Source organism: Lathyrus oleraceus, chromosome 5, assembly GCF_024323335.1.
Source record: "Lathyrus oleraceus cultivar Zhongwan6 chromosome 5, CAAS_Psat_ZW6_1.0, whole genome shotgun sequence".
Taxonomy (NCBI): Eukaryota; Viridiplantae; Streptophyta; class Magnoliopsida; order Fabales; family Fabaceae; genus Lathyrus; species Lathyrus oleraceus.
Genome location: NC_066583.1, coordinates 34,856,959 through 34,878,486, shown reverse-complemented (window position 1 = coordinate 34,878,486; position 21,528 = coordinate 34,856,959). Strand labels below are relative to the sequence as shown.

The window sequence follows — 21,528 nt, the reverse complement described above, 5'->3', positions numbered from 1 at the left end:
GGTTTGATAGTCATACTTTTGCCAGATTCGACATTCATACATGCATGCTGAGAAGATGATGAATCCACTACAAAAGGGATTTAGGGTTCTTAGGGTTTCTTCGGAAATGGGTTGTTTTTTCATAGGAGGATTGAGAAAACGAAAGTGTAGGAAGTGGGAGAGAGAGAGAGAGAGAGAGAGAGAGAGAGAGAGAGAGAGAGGGAGAGGGAGAGAGAGAGAGAGAGAGAGAGAGATAGAGAGAGAGAGAGAGAGAGAGAGAGAGAGAGAAGTATGTGCGTCTGATATAAGTAGAGTGTTTTGAGTGAAAAAAATCTTGATCAAAATAAAATTAAAAGACAAAAGAGGAAGGGTGCACAATATCTAAGACAGATCATCATGATCCGAAGAATTTTTACCCAACATTTACAATCCATTTGTCAAAAGACGTTTCAGATTTATGACACGTAAGTGGACAAGTGCCAGAGGTAGTTGAAAATTTTATCCACTTGTGTGCATATCAGAGGAAGTTAATTTTATCACGAGTTTCAGAGGATGAGATGCTTCAGAGGCTATTATTCACTAGAAGCTGGTTCAGAGCTTTTGATCATATTAGTTTTTTAATTATCACCAGAATCTGCTTCTCCAATCAGATGTAAGCACATATTTTAAAAGATTTTTAAGATGCTTGATTTTGATATAGAACAAATTCTTTGCAATTCTGATAGAAGTAGTATTATCACAGTGAAGTGTAATTCTACTCTCATAAATATGAAGCTCCTCTGACAAACATTAGAATATCAGAATTAGAAACTGTTGAATAAAAACAAAGAGATAGTCATACCTTTCTTTATGCAACTTTTGATCTGCTATTGAGATTGTTCTTGAGGAACTAAATTGTTCCAACAATGCTCTTCTAATAACCATCAAAATTATTTTCATGCCCCATATCAACTGAATAAACTTCAGAGATTTATTAAGCATCTGAAGTACCAGCTTCTGATTGAATAATTTCAGTCCTTCCTAGTACCAGCTATATTTTCTTACTGGTTTCTTCCAAACCTCACATTCTCTTCCTTCTTTTGAGTTGGGATACAGAACAAGGGATTTTATGGTGTTATAAGTTGTAAGCAACCATTGCCCTGAAGCTGAGATTGTTGCTTTGTTTTTCCCTTTTAGCATATCTGCAGCAAAAATAATTTCACTCTTTGGTACCCATACTCTTATGGGTTCTTTGAGGTTAGTTTTACTGGGATTCCTCTTATTTTGAGTTTTTTCTTTGTAATAAGGCTTTGGATTATTCAAGACTTTAGATTTAAAAGTTTATTGTCTTGAATGAGCCTCATTCTTAGGTTCTGGACCTTTCATAACCTATAAGTGGTTGTCTTAGGTTCCATCTTTGGCATGAAAGTCTAAAGATGCTCGATAGTTTTTCTTCGACAATGCACTATTGGCCAAACAGATTTCGTACTTATTGAAATTCTAGTAACAGACTATCGATGTCAGACTGGATGTTATGACATCCAATTCTGCGCAGACAGGAAATGTATGCAGAAGGTAAATGAAAAATGCAGTAAAACACACAGACAATTGTTTACCCAGTTCGGTGACAAACAAACCTACGTCTAGGGGCTACCAAGCCAGGGAGGAAATCCACTATAAGCAGTATTAATTCAGGACTTAAACCAACTGTTTAATCCTATCACTTAAGACCTACCCAATGCAATTTCAATCTAAACTAAGACCAGAGTTCCTACTCACTCCCCCTCAATCACCACAGTGATTACAACCTTTAATTAGTTTAAAGTCAATGGCGAAGTTATACTTCAAACAACTCTTGATTGTGCTTAAAAGCTTTAATCAAGAAACACAGCACTCTCACTTAAAAGCTTAGAGTGACACAACAATTACAACTCAATGAACACCCTAGTCCAATGCAATCATCTAGGTGATAATTGCTTGGCTCACAAGTTAAACCTAATACAAGACACAAATAAAATACAGCTATGAAATACAATGATGTATTTAATGTTTCACACTTCGAAATCCCTGAGTTGCTGAAAGTAGGATTGCCATCCTTTTATAATGCAGCACTTGGGCCTTGTACTTGAATTTCCTAAAATTAAGGTTAAGCAAGTTAACCTAATTTCCACATATTAGGGTGCTAACAAATAGGCTATATGTTAGGCCTCTTAATTTTAGCACAGTTGTTAGTTTCCTGGATTTTAGCACAGCTGTTAGATTCCTGAAAAATAGCCTGAGATAAATACTGAATCATAATAGAAAAACTAACTAGCCTACACTTTAGCATATGCTTTCAGGAATGAATGTCATAACATTCAGTTTGACGTCCAGAACATAGGCCATATGCTAGACAGCTTTAATTCTAGCTCAGCTGTTGGTTTTCTGAAACAGCAACCTGTAATAAATACTGAACTATACCAGAAAAACTAACTGGCCTATAATTCAGTATCTGCTGTCAGGAATGAACGTCATAACATTCAGTTTGACATCCAGACAATAGGCTATGTGCTAGGTTTGTTATTCTCCTGAAAAATAGCCTGAAATAAATACTGAACTATAACAGAAAAACCAACTAGCCTATAGTTCAGTATCTGCTGTTAGGAATGAATGTCATAACATTCAGTTTGACATCCAGACAATAGGCTATGTGCTAGGTCTGTTATTCTCCTGAAAAACAACCTGAAATAAATACTGAACTATAACAGAAAAACCAACTAGCCTATAGTTCAGTATCTGCTGTCAGGAATGAATGTCATAACATTCAGTTTGACATCCAGACAATAGGCTATGTGCTAGGTCTATTATTCTCCTGAAAAACAGCCTGAAATAAATACTGAACTATAATAGAAAAACCAACTAGCCTATAGTTCAGTATCTGCTGTCAGGAATGAATGTCATAACATTCAGTTTGACATTCAGTAAATCCTGTATTAGCTAATCCTGCAGCATACTACTCAAGCATGTCATGACATCAGTCCAGACATTAGAGTACAGTAAATGTTTTAACACAAAATGCAGCCAATCAAAAACATCTACAAACTCCCCCTTTGGCAAATTTTTGGCTAAAACAACTTGGCATCACAACAGAGTTCACAGCAGCGGAAAACACACATCCAAGCAGAGAATTAAATTAGCTAATACACTTAGCACTCATAGAAGTTAAACTTCAAACAGCAGCAGCACAAGTAGAATGCACACAGCACCATAACCTCTTGTTTAGAGGACCTTCAAGGAAATCTGTTGTCCTGGGGTACATTTGTTACTCCCCCTTTTTGTCAAAAATGTTGCAAAAGTAACACAATATTACAGACCAACAAAAATAAAATTACAAGCAAATTTCAGAAATACACACTTGATTTTACTTCACAGTTTCAATCAAGAATACACACTCTTGATCTTGCTTTACAGCTTTGATCAAGACTACATCCACTTGATCTTGCTTCACAACTTTGATCAAGTAGACACACACTCTTGCTTCACAGCTTTAGAGTGACGAATTTCAGCCACAAATCAGATCTTTAATCAAACACAGATTGCCATTAAATGTGCAATCACAAAACACCAGACATTCACACTGAATGTTCTGTGTACATGTTGTCATGACATTGGGTCTGACATCCTGGAAAAATCCTGCATAATTCCATAATTCCTTTTATAACTTCCAGCAGGTACAACCATATCAGATGCCATGGCCTTGTGTATGACATTCTGAAACAATCCTGCATGCACATGTTCTTGAACTCCAGCAGGTACATAGGATATCTTATGTTAAGACATCACACATAACATCTTGTGAACAGAATTACTAGTTATGGATGCAACTAGTAAGACACACAAATGCACAAGGGTACTCCTCCTCCCCCTAAATCTGTGCATACATCAAATAACAGTAACTCCAGCACCTGTACCAGCCAGAATGTCATTATGACATCTACTTCAACATCAACACCTGTGCACCATATCAGACATCCTCTTTGACATCTATAAACAGAACAGCAGCTATTGTAACTCCAGCACCTGTACCAGCCAGAATGTCATTCTGACATCTGCTTCAACATCAACACCTGTTCACCATATCAGACATCCTCTTTGACATCTGTAAACAGTACAACATTCTTGTTATAACACCTGTGCACTTCCTTCAATAATAGTTGTCCTTCAGTTCAGCTACATACACAACTGTTTCCACATTCCACATCAACACTTATCAACACTTCTCCCCCTTTTTAGTCAAAATTGACCAAAGGTGACCAATTAGACAAAATAAATGTCAATTAGTCTATCAGAGAATGTTAGGACAGATGTTATAACATTAAACATGTTAAAACATAATAGTTAAGCAGTACAAACCATCATCATACACAGCTGTGATAGCTGAGATAATGAACACATCCAAGGAACTCATTAAGAGCCCAAAAACTTACAAACAGGCATCAATGAGGACTGCCAGCATCCAACCTCATGCAGCATTGCATACTTGACACTCAGTTTACTTGCCACCAATTTTCCTTTGAGAGGCCACTTCCTTGCCTGATTAGCAGTGATGACTTGACAGATTTTGTTGTCAGTCACCTCAAGCTCAGGTTGAGCTTCATAAGGCCTTCCCAAATACTTGTTGATCACTGAAGGAGAGAAATTTGCACACTTGCCTCTCACATACACTTTCCTGAATTCCTTAGACCAATCAGAGCACACTTTCAATTGTTTAATAATTCGAAATATTAAACAGTACATTCCTAACATCCTTAGTTGCTATAATTCCTCAGAAAGACATATTCCCAACTTGCCCCTTAAATTTTCAAACTGAGTAGCATCCAAAGCCTTTGTAAATATGTCAGCAAGTTGTAGTTCAGTTGACACATGTTCCAAGGTAATTACTTTGTCTTCTACCAGATCTCTTATGAAGTGATGTCTAATGTCAATATGTTTGGTCCTGCTGTGTTGGATAGGATTCTTTAAAATATTGATGGCACTGAGATTGTCACAGAACAATGTCATGACATTCTGAGAAACATTATACTCAGTCAGCATCTGTTTCATCCATACCAGTTGGGAACAACTGCTTCCAGCTGCTATGTGCTCAGCTTCTGCAGTGGATAGTGATACACAATTCTGTTTCTTCCTTTCAACTACACCATTTTGCTGAGGAATAATAGGTGAGGACAACTCATGACTTTCAATCTGCATAGGTCCCATTAAGTCCATGTGTAAAAGTTCCAGAGTTTTGGATGTTGTAGGATGTCCAAGCTTAGGATGTGACATCTTAGTTTGCTTGCCAACCTGACATTCTCCACAGACTTTTCCTTCATCCATAAGCAACTTTGGGATTCCTCTAACTGCTTCCTTAGATATGATCTTCTTCATTCCTCTTAAATGAAAATGTCCAAGTGTTCTATGCCATAACTTCACTTCCTTTTTTTCCTTGGCTAAGAAGCACATTGAGGAGTAGTTTGGGACTTCAGGTTCCCATAGATAGCAGTTATCTTTGGATCTGGATCCTCTCATAACTTCCTTATTTTCTCCATTCTTCACAACACATTCTTCCTTAGTGAACTGTACATTGAAGCCTTAATCACATAGCTGGCTTATGCTGATGAGATTAACAGTTAGTCCTTTTACTAACAGCACATTATTCAGTTCTGGAACTCCAGGACTATCCAGCTTACCAACACCTTTGATTTTTCTTTTAGCTCCATCACCAAAGGTCACATAACTGATAGTATGAAGTTGTATATCTACCAATAAGTTCTCCATCCCAGTCATATGTCTTGAGCAACCACTATCAAAATACCAGTCTTCTCTGGTAGATGCCCTTAGAGATGTGTGAGATAATCTAGCAACCCATTGTTGTTTCTTGATGGGGGCATTATGCTTAGATGCCTTCTGCTTAGGTCTGACTTGAGGGGTCTGGTTAGGATAACCATGCAACCTGTAACATAAGGGTTTTATGTGACTAAATCTACCACAGTAGTGACATCTCTATCTTTGAAATTTCTTCTTCTGATGGTTACTCCTCCTGGTTCTCTGATGTTGTGACATTGGTTGTGACTTCTGCTTGATTTTCTGAACTTCAACCTTTGAGCTTTTGAGTTCAGTTGAGGATTTCTTAACAAAGCCTAAACCAGACATGGTTCCTGATTTCTGACCCACCTTTAGAATCTCTTCCAAAGTGTCAGTTCCTTTATTCAGCATTCTGATGGATTTTGTCATTTGATCTAGCTTAGAGGTCAGCAAGGTTATCTCACCATTTAGACCATCTATGACTGTCAGATGCTTCTTCTTCTCAGCTTCCAGCTCCTTGATGAGTTTCTTCTTCTTTTCTCCTTGTATACACACTTCTGCACTTTTGACACATAGCTCCTTATATGAAGCAGCAAGTTCATCAAATGTAAGTTCATCTCCACTTGAGTCATCATCAGAGGCACAGACACTAGTTAGTGCAGTGAAATGTTTAGCAGATTCTCCTTCAGATTCACTTTCAGAGTCTCCCTCAGACCAGGTGACAGATAGTCCCTTCTTTTGCATCTTGAGGTAGGTAGGACATTCAGTTCTAATGTGTCCAAAACCTTCACATCCATGACACTGGATTCCCTTGCCTTGGTTGAACTTTTCTTCAGATTTTGATCTTCTACTGATGTCAGATGAAGAGTTCTTGACATTTGGTCTACCTTTTTGATCAACCTTCTTTATGAACTTGTTGAACTGTCTTCCAAGCAGGGCTATAGCTTCTGATATGCTTTCATCACCTCCAATACTTCCTTCTTCTGAATCCTCTTCAGTATTTGATACGAAAGCTATGCTTTTGTTTTTCTTTTCAACATTCTCACACAAGCCCATTTCAAAAGTTTGGAGAGAACCAATAAGCTCATCAACCTTCATATTGCAGATATCTTGAGCCTCTTCTATAGTAGTAACCTTCATGGCAAATCTCTTGGGCAATGATCTGAGAATCTTTCTTACAAGTTTTTCTTCAGACATTTTCTCTCCTAAGCCTCCAGAAGTGTTGGCAATTTCAAGAACATTTATGTGGAAGTCATGAATAGTCTCATCCTCTTTCATCCTCAGATTTTCAAACTTAGTAGTCAGCATCTGAAGTTTAGACATCCTTACCTTGGAGGTACCTTCATGAGTTGTTTTGAGAGTATCCCAAACTTCTTTAGCCAACTCACAGTGATGCACCAGTCTGAAGATGTTCTTATTTATCCCATTGAACAGTGCATTCAAGGCCTTAGAGTTTCCAAGGGCTAATGCCTCTTGCTCCTTGTCCCGCTCTTCTTCAGGAATTTGCATAATGATTCCATCTTTACCTGTCTTCGTTGGATGTTCCCATCCTTTGTTGACAGCTCTCCAGACCTTGCTATCCAGAGACCTCAAGAAGGCTATCATACGAGGTTTCCAGTCATCATAGTTAGAACCATCCAGCATGGGTGGTCTATTTGAGAATCCTACATCCTGGTCCATGGTACTAGAAAGTAACGTCCCTAGATCTCACCCAGAAATTAACAGGCAGGGTGCCTGCTCTGATACCAATTGAAATTCTAGTAACAGACTATCGATGTCAGACTGGATATTATGACATCCAATTCTGCGCAGACAGGAAATGTATGCAGAAGGTAAATGAAAAATGCAGTAAAACACACAGACAATTGTTTACCCAGTTCGGTGACAAACACACCTACGTCTGGGGGCTACCAGGCCAGGGAGGAAATCCACTATAAGCAGTATTAATTCAGGAATTAAACCAACTGTTTAATCCTATCACTTAAGACCTACCCAATGCAATTTCAATCTAAACTAAGACCAGAGTTCCTACTCACTCCCCCTCAATCACCACAGTGATTACAACCTTTAATTAGTTTAAAGTCAATGGCGAAGTTATACTTCAAACAACTCTTGATTGTGCTTAACAACTTTAATCAAGAAACACAGCACTCTCACTTAAAAGCTTAGAGTGACACAACAATTACAACTCAATGAACACCCTAGTCCAATGCAATCATCTAGGTGATAATTGCTTGGCTCACAAGTTAAACCTAATACAAGACACAAATAAAATACAGCTATGAAATACAATGATGTATTTAATGTTTCACACTTCGAAATCCCTGAGTTGCTGAAAGTAGGATTGCCATCCTTTTATAATGCAGCACTTGGGCCTTGTACTTGAATTTCCTAAAATTAAGGTTAAGCAAGTTAACCTAATTTCCACATATTAGGGTGCTAACAAATAGGCTGTATGTTAGGCCTCTTAATTTTAGCACAGTTGTTAGTTTCCTGGATTTTAGCACAGCTGTTAGATTCCTGAAAAACAGCCTGAGATAAATACTGAATCATAACAGAAAAACTAACTAGCCTACACTTTAGCATATGCTGTCAGGAATGAATGTCATAACATTCAGTTTGACGTCCAGAACATAGGTCATATGCTAGACAGCTTTAATTCTAGCTCAGTTGTTGGTTTCCTGAAACAGCAGCCTGTAATAAATATTGAACTATACCAGAAAAACTAACTGGCCTATAATTCAGTATCTGCTGTCAGGAATGAATGTCATAACATTCAGTTTGACATCCAGACAATAGGCTATGTGCTAGGTCTGTTATTCTCCTGAAAAACAGCCTGAAATAAATACTGAACTATAACATAAAAACCAACTAGCCTATAGTTCAGTATCTGCTGTCAGGAATGAATGTCATAACATTCAGTTTGACATCCAGACAATAGGCTATGTGCCAGGTCTGTTATTCTCCTGAAAAACAGCCTGAAATAAATACTAAACTATAACAGAAAAACCAACTAGCCTATAGTTCAGTATCTGTTGTCAGGAATGAATGTCATAACATTCAGTTTGACATCCAGACAATAGGCTATGTGCTAGGTCTGTTATTCTCCTGAAAAACAACCTGAAATAAATACTGAACTATAACAGAAAAACCAACTAGCCTATAGTTCAGTATCTGCTGTCAAGAATGAATGTCATAACATTCAGTTTGACATTCAGTAAATCCTGTATTAGCTAATCCTATAGCATACTACTCAAGCATATCATGACATCAGTCCAGACATCAGAGTACAGTAAGTGTTTTAACACAAAATGCAGTCAATCAAAAACATCTACACTTATGGATAAAAAAGACTTTGGTAAAAATTGACTAAAGCCAAACCGTCTGGCTGCCAGGTTTGGTTGATAATTGACAAGTACCAAGCCAACTCTTCTCGTCTAAATTATGGTCGATAGAATAATAGGTTTGAGGAAAGCTACCAAAATGTTGAGGGTTCAGAATGGTGTTTAGAGGAATAGGGTTGTAAATTATCTTTTAAACTAATATGGCTCATAACTTCGAATGACAAATGAGCCCATGGAAGAGAAGAATGTAGCACAGTCTTCATACATAAAGAAATAGTTTTTGAAGGCTTCTTAGGTCCAAACGCCAGTGTATTATGGAGTAAGAAAAGCAATCCTAGTGTCTTCAACCCATCTATCTTCGATCTATCTCGCTAAATCAGATGGGGTGGTAACATTTAGAGAAGGTTCAAAGGTGGAGGGATTAAAAGCTTTTCATAAGGACGTGTTATAGATTTTAGGCCAAAATAAGCAAGCCCTATAGATTCATAAAGGGAACCTATAATTAACTTGTTAAGACAGATGTTTCGCCCCTCATGAATCTGAGTTGGGAAAGCTATAAACTTCTTGACTATTTGTAGAGAACTATAACAAAAGGCAAAATGAGATAACCAAAGAGTGAGGAAAATGATGTGCTCATACTCATAGACTTCCTCATGATCTTCATGGTGGTCTTTGATATAATAGTTAAATCTAGCACAGGTGAAATAAAAGTTAGGTTTATTTTGTTTTTTAGAGTGGGGTCGAAGGTATTCCAAGTTGGCTGAATGCTAGTAATAGTAGCCATATCGAAAAGCTTCTTCTACTTTGTTTTTGCATGGGTATCACCAAACTCTTTTTTGGCCTTATAACATGTCAACCTAATCATGTAGAGAAATAATCTATTTGGTTTGATAAAGAGTTGTGAAGGGCAGTTGAAGACACCGTGGTTGATAAAGGTCCTTTCTTTGGGGACCTTCAATGGACAGTGGCCTCTTTATCTACAAGAGTTGGGGGTTTGGATTTGTACTCAGCAGTAGAGGCTGCCTCATACACGTTTGTGGCTTATAGGGCCCAATCCTGAATGTTACAGGATCATATATTAAAAGGCAGAGCGATATATGGTGTGGACCTTGATTTCGACAGAGCTTTGCATGGTCTTAGTGATGTGACTCCAAATTTTGACCTTAGCGGTTTTACTAGAAATGACATTGTCCCTCCTAAAGCACAACATGCTTTGGAGAGCTCCCTTTTTAGTAAAAGTTTTCAGGACATGGATGTAAAGTTTGACATGACCACAAGACAAAAAGCAGTCTTTGGTTGTTTGCAAGCATCACATGCTCAAGATTTTCTTATTGCTATCCCTATTGACGGCTAGGCCAACATCTGTCTCCGGTAGAGTATTGATCACACTGAATCACATCGTGTATTTGACTCGGATTGCACATGTTTATTAGGTCTTTTTATCATTTTGCTTGTGTTATGCTTTCTTTTGTGTTGTTTTCAGGTATTTAGCTCTTTCAGGACCTTTTTAGAAGAAACGAAGCAAAAAGACCAAAAAATTGGGGTTTTCGGCAAATATTGTACTCGTGACGTTCTGCATGGTGGCCACTATAGGAGAAGCCATGACACATCAGCCCTCAACTAGGAGGAAACTGCCACGATCCCATGAACTTCCCCATTTACTCACATGACGGGCGCCATGGAGGGGTGGCGGGCGCCACCTTTGAATTCCACATTCCCAATAAAGAGAAGTTGAAGGGCATCCTGGTCTTTGCATGCTGTTGAGTTCCTCTATAAATAGGTAGTTCTAGTTCACTTCCAAATCATCCAACTTAGTTTACAACACTAAGACTATAATATCATCTATAAAAGTGGTAATCCGTCACATCGAGGGGTTATCGCACCTTAGTGTAATTGAGTTGGAGCACTTTGATTTTACCGTCATCTTTATTTTCAAAGTCAAAGGTTTATTTACTTCCTTGTACCAGATTTAAAGCCTCCGTTTGGAGCAGGTTCTAATTTAATCACCTTTTTATTTTACTTGCCATGCCTTACTTTATTTAATTCCTTGTCATGCTTTACTTTATTTAATTCCTTACCATGCTTTACTTTATTTAATTCCTTGTCATGCTTTACTTTATTTAATTCCTTGTCATTGTCTTTATTTAATTTTCTCGCCATTATCTTTATTGCTCGTTTTAATTGTTTTACACGCTTTACCTGTTCTTCACGCCTTACATTCTAAACTTCTTTTCATCATGTTCAATATCGTTGTATTTTTTTGTATTACCATCTATGGCTAAATCTTTCAAAGGTTAGAATGTAAGGATCGCGGTTAAAGAGATGTTTCGCATATTGTATCTGTAAAAATGCTTTAGGGGCTATTTTGATTTTTAATTCGAGTTTTCTAAAACAAACTTGGTTAATTTTAACTACTCAAGGAGTGCGAAAGCACCCTGGCTTAGTTAACTAGGAATTTTTATCACTTTAAGAAAAAACGATTTTTGAAACTTTTTTCGGACGCGTTGATAGATTTAAAATCAGGAAACTCCTTAGGTAAACTTTCCGAATCAAAATCACTTTTCAACTAAGCTTACGAGTCTTATTTCTTAAAAATAGGTTTACTACTTTAGCGTTTTGCGCATCTTTTATAAGTGACAATAAAAGGCCTTAATTTAAGGGTAAACTCGGTTCTGAATACGCGAAAGCGATAGTTCCTATTAAATGGATTCTTTTCAAGAGTAAAAAATATTGCCCCATAAGTAGTTCTATTTAGACAATTGAAGCATCGTTTAACTGACGTGAAATACATTCAAGCCTATCTTTATCTGCACTGTATTTATCATTTTCTTTATTTACTGTTATTTTGCGACATCAATATCTCATTTGTACCACCTTAGATAAACATCGTAATAATAGTAATCAATAGATTGACGATTTGATCTCTGTGGGATCGATAATCTTTTATATTACTCTGACGCGATTCATGCACTTGCGAATATAGCGATCAAGTTTTTGGCACCGTTGCTGGGGACCAATTTCGTACCCTATTGTTACACCGTCTAGACTAAGCAATATTAGCCGGTAAATGCTAAGAACCCGTAGTACCAAAAATTTAGTAGATCCTTTAGCGGAACCCGAATGTTACACTCGTACACACCTCTTACTCGTCCTAATTAAGAAAGTTATGGCCGAGAATCGTGACCGGAGACCTCTTAAGGAATTTGCCTAACCCTCTGACGAGGAACCTAGTTCTAGTATAGTAAACCCCCTCATTCCTGCCAACAATTTTGAACTAAAACCATCTTTACTGCAATTAGTGCAACAGAACCAATTCGCGGGTCTCGCTACTGAGAACCCAAATCAACATTTAAAAGTCTTTATCCAATTGACTGACACCTTTAAATCCAACAGTGCTTCACCTGATGCGATTCGTTTAAGATTATTTCCTTTCTCCCTCAGAGATAGAGCACGTTCGTGGTTAGATTCACTTCCAGCTAACTCAATAACTACCTGGGAAGACCTTAGGAGAGTATTCCTTGCTATATATTTTCCCCCTAGTAAGACTGTTGTTCTTCGAAACCAAATAACTTGATTTACTCAAAACCAAGGAGAAACACTTTTTGAAGCTTGGGAGAGATACAAGGAGCTGTTAAGAGTCTGTCCACACCATGGCCTAGAACAATGGCTGATCGTTCATACCTTCTACAATGGACTCCATTATAACACAAAGATGAGCATCGATGCTGCCGCTGGTGGCGCGTTGATGAACAAATCTTACCCTGAAGCTTGTGACCTAATTGAGGATATGGCCCAAAACCATTACCAATGGGGAACTGAACGAGCATCAGTAGAGGAAAAGGAGACTCAAGGTAGAATACATGAGATAAGTTCTATGGACATGATGCAAGCGAAAATGGACGCTTTAGCCCTTAAGGTCGAACATATTTCTACAAACTCTAACACTACAGCGATAGTCCACACAGAGTGTGAACTTTGTGGATCTAAAGGACACGAATCGGCGGAATGTAACCTTTTGAACGACCTGAACACCGACCAAGTGAATTACGCCCAAGGTAACCCATTTTCAAACACTTACAACCCTGGATGGAAGAATCACCCTAATTTTTCCTATAAAAATCAGAACCCTATCCAAAATTTTGCACCTCAAAGACCACAAGGTTTTCAAGCCCAAAAACCAAATCAACCTATGCAAGTTGTACCCCAGAAGCCTAACCTTGAGAAGATCATGGAGAACTTTATATCAGGCCGACTCAGCAAAATAAAGAATTCCTAAACTAGAACATTCACGTAAACGAACTGATAACGCAATTAGGGACTAAGGTTGATCAGATAATTACTCACAATAAGATGCTTGAAACCCAGATCTCACAGGTAACACAAAACCAAGCCCCGCAAACTACACCTGGAGGACAATTCCCTGGACAACCTCAACTCAACCCTCGAGGGCAAGCTAACGTTATCACATTACGAAGTGGGACCGCTTACAACGGGCCTTATAACCCAGCAATGAGCGAGTCCAAAGCTTCTAAATAAAATATAACTACCAACCAAGGAGGGGAGCCAGTGGAACCCGAAAAATAAACCGACCAAGAAGGAGAAGCCAAGGATAAAACTTACAAACCACCACCCCCGTACAAACCACCAATCCCATATCCGCAAAGACTTACACAAACCAAAATCGATAACCAATACCAAAAGTTTATAAAATTAATAGAGAAGCTTCATGTAGAGATTCCTTTCACCGAAGCCATCACCCAAATTCCATCTTACGCCAAATTTCTCAAAGACATCTTAACCAACAAACGTAGGCTTGACGATCCCAAACCCTTGGAATGCAACTTTATTTCCGAGAATAAACTTGCTAAGAAGGAGAAAGACCCTGGGAGTTTTTCTATACCTTGCATTCTAGGGAGTCATGTGATCGACAAAGATTTCCTAGACTTAGGCGCTAGTGTGAGTTTAATGCCCTTAGCTATGTGTAAAAGGTTAAACTTAGGAGAATTACAACCAACTAAGATGTCCCTCCAATTATCCGATAGATCTGTTAAGTATCTTGTAGGCATATTAGAAGACATCCTCGTTAGGATCGGTCAACTTTATATCCCGATAGACTTTGTGGTCATGGATATCAAGGAAGACGATGATATCCCTATCCTTTTAGGTAGACCATTTTTATCAACAGTCGGAGCCATAATAGATGTTAAAAGAGGAAAATTAACTTTAGAAGTAGGGGATGAAAAGATAGAGTTTATTCTTTCAAAGTTCTTGATGGCACCAATCATAGGATACGCATGTTACGCGATTGATATCATAGATGAATGCATAAGGGAATTTAATCAAGAAGAACCTATGATCGAACCATTTTCAAACCCGAATGAAAAGGATGACGAGCTAAAGGAAACGGAACCTCACACTAACGAATGTTTGGCCCTTACGCCAGACCTTTCACCAAACTTTCAAAAACCAGCTCAAGAACTTAAGGAATTGCCCAAGAACCTAAGATACGAGTTTTTGGATAAAGAAATGAACCGCCCAGTAATAGTTAGTGCCACCTTAAACCAAGACGAGACAAACCAACTCTTGAATGTTCTACGAAGATACCCCTCTGCCTTAGGATACAACATCTCTGATTTAAAAGGTATAAGCTCATCCGTGTGTATGCATAGGATCTCGCTAGAGGAGGATTCAAAACCTTCCAGAGAACATCAGAGAAGAATCAACCCTGTAATGAGTGAGTTGGTAAAGAAGGAAGTCCTTAAACTGCTAGAAGCTGGTATAATCTATCAGATCTCCGATAGTAAATGGGTAAGTCTTGTACATGTGGTACCCAAAAAGGGAGGCATCACAATCGTGAAGAACGAGAAGGGCGAGCATGTGGATAAACGTATAGAAGGCGGATGGCGTATGTGCATAAACTATAGGAAACTCAATAAGGCAACTAGGAAATACCATTTCCCCCTTCCATTCATAGATCAAATGCTTGAGCGTCTTGCCAGACACTCTTACTTTTGTTATCTGGATGGATATTCTGGATCTTTCCAAATACCCATACACCCCGAGGATCAAGAGAAAACAACCTTCACATGTCCTTATAGAACATTTGCTTACAGACGAATGTCGTTTGGACTCTGCAATGCGCCAACTACTTTCCAATGTTGTATGATGTCAATCTTCACAGATTATCTCGACGGAATTATGGAAGTGTTCATGGATGATTTCTCGGTATGTGGGTTTGACTTTGAGAATTGCCTCATTAATCTTGAGAAAATCCTAGAAAGATGCGTAGAAGTTAACCTTGTATTAAACTGGGAGAAGTGCCACTTTATTTTTAAAGAAGGCATAGTGTCAGGACATATAATATCTGAAAGAGGCATTAAGGTCGACAAAGCAAAGATAGAAGTGATAGAAAACCTTAACCCTCCTAAGACTGTTAGAGAAGTCCAAAGTTTTCTTGGACACGCCGATTTTTACCGACGCTTTATCAAAGATCTCTCTAAAATAACAAAACCCCTGATCGGCCTTCTGATGAAAGACGTTGAATTCATTTTCAATGAAAAATGTATCGAAGCCTTTAATCATTTAAAACAAGCGCTAATTTCAGCACCCATTTTACAAACTCCGGATTGGACTCAACCTTTTGAAATAATGTGTGATGTTAGCGATTTCGCTGTAGGAGTTGTTTTAGGACAAAGAAAAAATAAGAAATTACATGTGATATATTATGCTAGTAGAACCCTAGATGCCGCTCAACTCAATTATACGACAACAAAGAAGGAACTCCTAGCTGTAGTTTTTTCAATTGATAAATTTAGGTCTTATCTTGTCGGATCTAAGATTATAGTCTATATAGACCATGCAACTATCTGTTACCTTCTAAGCAAAAAGGATGTGAAACCTAGGTTACTCAGATGGATCCTTTTGCTACAAGAGTTCGACTTAGATATCCGAGACAAAAAAGGAACAGAAAACGTGGTTGCTGACCATCTTTCCAGACTAGAGCATTTGAAGCCAGACCGTTTACCTATAAATGCTAATTTCTCCTATGACAGATTGATAGCTAAGTTAGATATTGTTCCCCTTGAACCTGATAGAGACAACCTTGCAACAGTTTCAGAGATTAGCAGAGTATCATGGTACGCTGATTTTGTGAATTATCTAGCCGTTGATATCACACCACCTGACCTCAATTATCAACAAAAGAAGAAGTTCTTTAAAGATGTAAGACATTTCTATTGGGACAAACCACTCCTTTTTAAAAGAGGAACAAATAACATCTTTCGACGTTGCGTCTCGGAAGAAGAAGTTAGAAATATCATAGAGCATTGTCACTCTTCGCCTTATGGTGGACATTCAAGCACATCCAAGACATACGCTAAGATCCTTCAAGCTGGTCTTTATTGGCCAACACTATGGCGTGATGTCCATACTTATATTGTCCAATGTGACCGGTGCCAGCATGCTGGAAACATCTTAAGACGCGACGAAATGCCTTTGAAGAACATCCAAGAAGTGGAATTATTTGATGTTTGGGGTATTGATTTCATGGGACATTTTTCATCTTCGATGGGAAACAAGTATATTTTGGTAGTCGTCGATTATGTGTCCAAATGGATAGAAGTTATAGCCTCACACACTAACGACACAAGAGTAGTCATCAAGTTGTTTAAAAACAATATTTTCCCCAGATTTGGAGTACCACGACTTGTCATAAGTGATGATGGATCACATTTTATATCCAGGATATTCGATAAACTCTTAAGAAAGTATGGAGTAAAACACAGAGTAGCAACACCATATCATCCCTAGACTAATTGTCAAGTGGAAGTATCAAATAGAGAGATTAAGCAAATCTTGGAAAAAACTGTTTCAATATTCAGAAAAGATTGGTCTGAAAGGCTAACAGAAGCATTGTGGGCTTACAAAACTGCTTACAAAACCCCTATTGGAACTACACCATACCAGTTAGTCTATGTAAAGTCATGCCACTTACCTTTTGAACTTAAGCACAAAGCATATTGGGCCATCAAGACCCTGAATTTGAATTATCTAGCATCTGGAGAGAAGCGAATCCTCGATATTCACAAATTGGAGGAGCTCCACCAGAACGCTTACGAGAATGCCATTATATACAAAGAAAGAACCAAAGCATGGCATGACAAAAGGATTGTGAAAAAAGACTTTAATATAGGCGACTCTGTTCTCCTTTTCAATTCCAGATTACGAATTTTTCCAGGTAAGCTGCGTTCGAGATGGACAGTCCCCTTTAAGGTTTCCAAAATCCTCAAATCTGGAGCAGTTCAAATCCGAAACAATTCTTGTAATCCGTTTGTGGTAAATGGACAAAGACTGAAGCAATATCAAGGAGGTGACATCCCCACAGAATGCCCTGGCCATACTCTGATCGACCCTCCGGTTCCTACCTCTGATATATAAAGTTCAAATCGTCAAGCTAACGATGTTAAACAAGCGCTGCATGGGAGGCAACCCGTGATTTCTTTTCCCTTTACTTCACTTTTACTATTTCGATTTATATTTTCATATGTTATATATATATATATATATATATATATATATATATATATATATATATATATAATATATATATATATATATATAATATATATATATATATGTTTAGACTAACATTTGAAATATTTGCGATTTCAGGTGTCCCCTGGTTTTAACCTAACTTTTCAGGATGGAGAATTTCGACACTATGCCAGTGATCTTTCGTGACCCAGTACAGAAGCAACGCTACGCCATGCTTTCCCAGCGTCCAATGCTGCCCACCAGATATCCTGATTCAAGCTGCATGGAAGCACTAGGCATTGAGCCTAGTGTCAGGTATTTGTGTTGTCAGTTGCAATAGGATGAGTATACTGAAGCGATGCATGTGACTTACAAGAACCTCACTCTGGAGTTCTTGAGCTCGCTGAACTACAAGCCCTATGTTGGTCACGCTAGTGATGATGGCTACATTAATTTCAGGATGTTTGGGACAGAGTACACCTTCAACCACAAGTGTTTCAGTGACTTACTTGGATTTCAGACTACTTATGATGCCTCATCTGAACTCCCCATGAGCTATTTCCTGAGTAGAGACATTGAGAAGTTCTGGAGTGACATTACATGTGGAGGTAGCCCTGACCCTTCCACCCAAATCTCTAACAAGATCCATAATCCTGCTTCCAGATATTTTCAGATGATTATTGCTCACACCTTCCTGGGGAAGTGTGACACTGATACACACGTAAGTGCTGAAGAGATTTTCTTCATGTACTGTACCACTCAGTCACACCCAGTAGCTTGCAGAGATTTTCTGATCGAGAGTATCTATCTTAATGCTCGCTCCGCGGTGAGTCCTATACATGTTGGAAGCACGGTAACCCATATAGCTTCCGCCCTAGGACTTGATAGAAGGCTATTTCACCTAACATCTTACTGCAGTTATACTTTGATGGATATTGACTTCTGTCTGGACCGCGGCCTCATGAGGAGATCTTCTTTCCACCCAGATCAATACAGGCTCTTGATCGAGGGTGAGACTATCCACTACTTTACTTTACCAGACCTCATGTAACTTGTGTTTATAATCAGACCAACTGGGCCTATTCCATAGAAAGCTAAGGCGAGACAGTAGATGAGCAAAGAATCCCACCTGAAGCAGAGCATCATCCATCACCTACCAGAATCAAAGTCCTCACCAATAATCCAAATCTTCTGAGTCCAAGCATGCATTCTGAGCTTGTTAAGCTTCGTATGGAGATAGCCCAGCTCCGCCAGGAGCTCGTTGACGTTTCTTTGCAGGTCGAAGTGTCAGATGCCACACATGCCACTGAAGCCGATATACTGAACAATAAGATCGATGACCTTAGACACCAGATTGCAGAGCTCCGAGGATCTGAAGTTGAGGAGACTCCATTATTCCCTGGACATTGATGATATCACCGACCGAGAGATGCTGTTTGTTTTACTTATTTCCCATTATTAGACTTATTATTTATGCTTGCTTTACTTATTGACTTTATGCTTGCTTATCCTTTCCTAGCATCTCTCGACCCGTGACTTATTACTATCTATTATATATATATATATATATATATATATATATATATATATATATAATATATATATATATATATATATATATATATATATATATATATATATATATATATATATATATATATATACATATGTATGTATTACTATTATTATGTTTTTATTTCCTTTTTATTTTATTTTATTTTACTTTACTTTTTTATTTTGTCATTTATCAAACTTAATAAAAAAGACAACATATTATGGAAGCCTATGTACACCCCCTTTACAAAATAAGGAAAAAGTTGTAGCCCAAAAGCAAGGAACAAGCCCGACCCAAACAACAAATTCGGCATCATGGCAGGCGCCATAGCCTCATGTCGGGCGCCATGAGGTATGTATCATTTACGGGACAGAATCCCTAAATCCCCCATTTTTTCCTTCTTCAACCTCTCAAAACCCATTTTTTCCTCCTTCCAACTCTCTTGAAATCCACGAAAAATCTCAACTTCATCATTCTAACTCCAACCCATTATCATTCCCAAACTTCACTCATCAATTTCCTCCACCAAAAACCCATTACAATCCCATTTTCACTTCCTTACCATAAAAACTCATTTTCTCTTCACTCACCATCAATGGCTGGAATGGAATTCAACAATATCATCCTTCGCGGAGGGAAACCTGGAGAGTGTGTTAGATGCCCAAAAGTGCTTATTTGAGCTATCAAATATGGGCATCTTTCACTCCTTTTCGTAGAAAAAGTGTTCGAAACTGCCATTGCTTTTGATGATTTGCAATACAATGTGAAATGATCTTGGTACCCTTAATTTGTGTGTTATTATGCAGGAATTAGGCATGAAAGAGTAGAAAACAAAGACACAAGAAAGTTGGCAAAGGAACCAAGAAAGGAAGCAATCATCAGCATGCTCGCTAGGCGAGTGATGTAGCGAAGTGCTCGCTAGGCGAGCACCCAGCGAGATGCCAGCGAGCATTCCCAGAATTTTACAGTAGCAAAATGATCAAAACTCGTTGTGGCGAAGGAAGTAGCGAACACTCCAAGACTTGGACAAAACCATAGCTAGCACAACCAGCGAGCAATTCCAGTAGCAAAACATCAAAACTCGCTGGAGCGAAGGAGGAAGCGTGGGCTTCGCCTAGCGAAGGATTCTTCGCCTAGCGAACACATGCATTCTAGACTTGGATGATTTCTCTGGGCGCAGGCACTTCTGGTGGCCTATTTTGGGGCTCGCTAGGCGAACCATTCTGCTCGCCTAGCGAGCATGACAGATCAGATAGCAGTAATATAAGTCCTTCATTTGTATAACTTTTTGTATAAGTCCTTCATTTGTATAAGTTGACCAAGCTACCATGAAAATGAGTAGCTAAGTCCTTCATTTTGTCAAGGTTAGATGTAGATGATCATAAGCTTTGTATGTATTTGGGATGATCTTCATTTGTAAACTCTTTGATGATGAATATATGGTGAAAACCTTGTTTTATTGATAACTTTTTGTGTTGGTTTATGATCGAGAGATGTTTTCCAACTCTTGACCTAGGTTTTCATCCATTCTTGTTTGTTAGCTAGAGATAGTAATGAATGATTTTGTTCACTATAAAGTTGAACCAAAAAGTTGTCATTTTGATAGATTGTGTGAGAGATCAACAATGGATCAAAATGGGAAAACCCACAATGTGTGTTAGAGATAAACACATTGGGAGGACTTTGTGAAATAGTTTATCATCTAAAGGAGTTTATGAGTTTTGTTGATCGAACATATGCATGCAAAGTGATCGTCGAACCCTAACTTTGACAATCTTTCTCATATCGAAAAACCAAAACTTTTACCGCAATTTCTTACCTTTTATGCAAGCTACCGTGACTAAAAACTAAAATCCCCCTTGTTACTACGAGTTAAGAGCTTAACAACTGTCAAACGGCGGTGATATCTCACAATCCCTGTGGAGACAATAACAAAAACCCGACACTCTAACCCTATTCCAACAAAATGGCGCCGTTGCCAGGGATTGTGAATTGATATTGCGAGCATCGCAATAGTTGCTAAATTTTTAACTTTTGAATTTTTTGACCTGTGCTTGTAATTTGATTGGTTTAGTGTGCAGCTATCTTTTTATGCGAGGGCAGGTTCCTGAGGACCAACTTCTTTTTGATCCCGAGATCGAAAGAACCGCAAGGAGACTGAATAGCAGAACAAGACGAAGGAGGCAACAAGCTAGACAACGACAAGAACAAGGAGAAAATTCTTATACAACACATCCACCACCTTTCACACCTATCATGGATCCACCACAACCACCATCCATTTCCATACCATGTGTCAACAGTCCAATGAATACA

At 38.4% G+C, this 21,528-nt stretch overlaps 1 non-coding gene across 1 annotated transcript; it reads right to left on the bottom strand.

The window, feature by feature from the left end:
* Positions 1-12,675: 12,675 nt before the first annotated feature.
* On the bottom strand, positions 12,676-12,782 carry LOC127090134 (small nucleolar RNA R71). The gene has a single exon (XR_007791665.1). It is a non-coding gene; the product is annotated as a small nucleolar RNA R71 (small nucleolar RNA).
* Between the last annotated feature and the right edge of the window lie 8,746 nt (positions 12,783-21,528).